Source organism: Podarcis melisellensis (assembly GCF_964234715.1).
Source record: "Podarcis melisellensis genome assembly, chromosome: 1".
Classification (NCBI taxonomy): domain Eukaryota; kingdom Metazoa; phylum Chordata; class Lepidosauria; order Squamata; family Lacertidae; genus Podarcis; species Podarcis melisellensis.
In genome coordinates, this window is record NC_138528.1 from 110,226,153 (window position 1) to 110,230,274 (window position 4,122).

A 4,122-nucleotide genomic window follows, 5' to 3' on the forward strand; every position below is an offset into this window, starting at 1 on the left:
CCAAAATAAAAGTGGCTGGGTTAAGCATGCTTGTTTAAACATCAGAAGAATGTCACGGGTAGATTAGATACTACAAATCTACCTTGTTTTGTTTTTGTATAACTCCTAAAAATATTTAGGAGAATTCTAAATGAAAATCACCACATCACCTTGTAAAGCAGTCAATAGTGGTTGGTTAGTGGGGGAAATATGGCAAGGAGAGGTGCCAGCTTCTCAAGATGATTAAGGGGGCCTGATGTGGTATTTTGACGTCTTGCGTGAGATGTTGTGTGCACAATGTCGTAAGGAGTCAGGGGATAGAGCTGAACACCTGCTGAACATTGTGGGGGCCCAGCCCCCTAAAAACACACAAATGGGGGGGTAGTGAAAGTTCCTCAGGCCCTAGGAGCTGGTGCCTATGATGGCAAGTCAGTGTCCTATGTCATGAAATACATTGGCTGTATTAATTTGGGCTGTGTTGAATTTTACATGCTTGTCGTTTCATCGTAGCACATCATATCAGTATTCAGATTTCATCAGACTTGAAGAGATTAACCATGTGGATAGGCTGAAAGATGAGCCTTATAGGAGTACATGAACTCTCCAGCCTTCAAAGGCCAAGACTGTTCCCAGACAAGTGCCCTGTAATTGACTTAGAAGGTCATCTGTATTGAGCTTGGCAGAAAAAGTCTTATAGTGATGCCTTTTATTTCCTAGTGGAACAGATATTCTGCTTTGCAGAACAACCCCGTACAGAGATAGTGAACCAATTATGGAGGGAAAATTACAACTATAAGGGTCAGAGCTCTCTCTCTCTCTTTTAAATCACCATCTGCAATATATGTACAATAAAATTAAAATCCCTTTCGAGCCTAGCTGGATTGGGAGGAAAAGCTATTTCTCTTGCTCCATCATCACTGGTCTGTGAGACAAATGTAACACAGAAGACACAAATCACTCAGGGTAATATCATTGGTTGTGTTCTCCCAATCAAATCCTGCATTCATAAGCCAGGATGTGTACAATCTCTGTGCACTGGGAAACTATGGTTAATGTCTGTTAAATAGGTTTTATGTACAAAACTTGGCTTATTTGGAAGTCATTAACCATAGTTTCCTGGTAGCAAGCAATGGGAAACTCTTGTTAACTGCAACTTCCTGGCCTCTTTCCCGACTTGCAGAAAGGAAAGGAGTTGAGTGGGAATGAAGGGGCTGCATGGGTCTCATGCATATTCTCATTTACCGATCTCAGGCTAATCACATAAGAGAAATTGCTCCACATAAGGAGGTGTTTCTGCCACTAAGCTACATGCCATAGTAGCTGAACTGGCTCCAAATCAGCTTGTTACTGCAATAGGTGAAATAAGCTGAAGTGTATTGAAAAGTTTTTCATGTACAACAGCAGCACAAACCAAGGAAGGATGAAAAGGAGAAAATGAAGGGTGGGTTGTTGTTTTTTTAATACACTGCTGCAAAAAGAGACAAAAGCTATAATGTTGTCAGCACTTTGTTATGGTTGTTAAACAACATAGTCTCCCCCACCCTAGAATCAGTCCTCCCAGTCCAACACCATTATATAATAAAGCTGGTGGGTGGGAGAGAAACACATGGGAAAATAATAAAAGCATTCTGGCATTAGGAGAAGTGAATTTGTTGGTATATAAGAAAACTGAAGAAGAGGGAAGGGAGCCAGCATGGTGTAGTGGTTAAGAGCGGTGGACTCGTAATCTGGTGAACCAGGTTCGCTTCCCTGCTCCTCCACATGCAGCTGCTGGGTGACCTAGGGCTAGTCACACTTCTCTGAACTCTCTCAGCCTCACTCACCACACAGAGTGTTTGTTGTGGGGGAGGAAGGGAAAGGGGAACGTTAGCCGCTTTGAGACTCCTTAGGGTAGTGATAAAGTGGGATATCAAATCCAAACTACTACTACTACTACTACTACTATTCTTCTTCTTCTTCTTCTTCTTCTTCTTCTTCTTCTTCTTCTTCTTCTTCTTCTTCTTCTTCTTCTTCTTCTTCTTCTTTCAACTACCGAATCTTGCTTATGATTCTGGGAACTATGTAACTAATGAATGAGGGCTAAGACCTTAAACAACACCTAGCACTAAGTTTTACTAGTTTGGTTGTTAAGAACATAAGAAAAGCCCATTCATCCAAGCCAGGAGCTCATCTACTCAAGCATCCTGTTCTCACAGAGACCAAACAGATGCCTTTGGAAAATGCTGAAGCAGAATATGAACAGAATGGAGCTCTCCTCTCCTGTCGTTTCTGGCAACCGCTATTCCAAAGCATGCTGCCCTCCTGTCCATTGTGAGCAGATATAGGATTAGGCCAGTAGAAGTCAAGAAAGAGACCCCAGCTTCCATCAAAAAGGATAATTTGGTGGTCTGTTGTGTTCTGGTACACACACACAAAATCATATCCATTAAGTTGCTTTGATCTTGTCAATTATAAGCTTCTGTTTAACGTATATGTTCAAGACTGCCTGCTATGGAAATCTGATCCATAGAGCAATGCTTTAGAGCATTGTTTGTCAAACAGTGGGCCTTTGAGCACTTTCAGTGCCACAGCCTGCCCAGTGGCTCCTCATTTGCCTGTGATGTGCCCTATCCAGGGCACTGCCATTTGGTTGGACCAATGCCAGTACTTCCAACCACTTGCTTGCTGAGTAAAGGTTACTGGGAGACAGGAAAGTTCAGGAGGGGAGGATGGTCACCCTCCTCTGAACTAGAGGAGATAATGAAGGAAATTAGAAAATGAGATTGATTCCCCATTAATAATAAATTAATACATTGGGGATAGAAAAGAAACTATAGGAGGAATAAGTGAATGTTACAGGGATGTATGGGAATGTTACAGGAATGTTACAGGAAGGAGGGATGAAAGAAACTGGAACTTGGGGTGGGAGGATAAGGCACAGGTTGAATGTGAAAGGAGAATGGGAGAAGAAATTACAGGAGATGGGTAAAAATACTGTGGGACATGTGGAGTGAGAAGGAAAAATATATAGAAGAAAAGGTCCTTCTCTGGATCAGCCAATTCTGCCTAAAATGGGAGGATGTCAGAATACTTGCAAAGCAAATGTCAGCATTTAGTTGAGGAAAGTTGAACTATGGAAAGTTGAACTCCTTACTGCAAGGAAAATGCTGTGGCAAAAAAATTAGCAATTTCAAAGGTGGGTTGGTAATTGTCAGCTGATCGTGCCAAATTCTGCCTGTCTGCTACCATTTTGTGATTCTCCATCATCTAAAGTGGGCCCTGGGGTTAGAAAGTTTGAAAACCAGACCTTGCCTGAGCCAGTTTTCAATTTTTGTTTCACAAATATTTGTGTCTTTGTTTTATATACTTGCACATTACCTAGAAGCCTACTTTGGCATTAAGCAGTAAGAATAAATAAATAACACCAACAGCATTACATAAGTTTGCATGCATTCTCCCTGATGGTTGTGATGGTAGTGTTTATTTACCAAATACTAGACCCACCATCTTTGTCTATTACCTCTTTCAAGTCATTTTAGCTACTTCTTTTTTATTTTTAACTTGTTACTAAGGAACTACTGCCAAACATATCAAATGTGATAAACTGTGCAAAACAGGGACTGTCACAACTCATTCATTTTCTCCTCATGCTTGATATCAGTTCTGAGTGCTATAACCCTGAACTATTTTCAGCCATCCAAGGGCAACTGCCCTTTGAGATTTCTCCCTTACATGATCTATCAGTGATGAGGTCTTCAAATGAGGTTTCATAAGCAATGTAGGCAGATGACCATATGTCTTTATATATTTTACAAAGCATAAGCACTTCCTGGGCCTCGTTAACAAACATTACTAGTCTACAATTGTGGCTTGAGCACCTGCTTTCAGATGAATTACTGGTCTCTCCTGATTTCATGAAAAACAGTTTTTCTCTTGGTATTGTAGTAATAATGAGGGCTGGCAGCCATGTTGAATTATAATAAAAAAGGCATGAGCGCTAAGGGGGTTCAGCAAGAACATTCACTGTACAGAGTCTTCTATCTATCAGACTATCTCCAGTGGGGATCCCTTGGCAGAAACACACAGGAGCGTGAAAGTCTCAGAGCTGTGAATTATTAGTTCCTGTCACAAAGTCTGAAAGACGCTCCCGTGGGGACTAAGGCA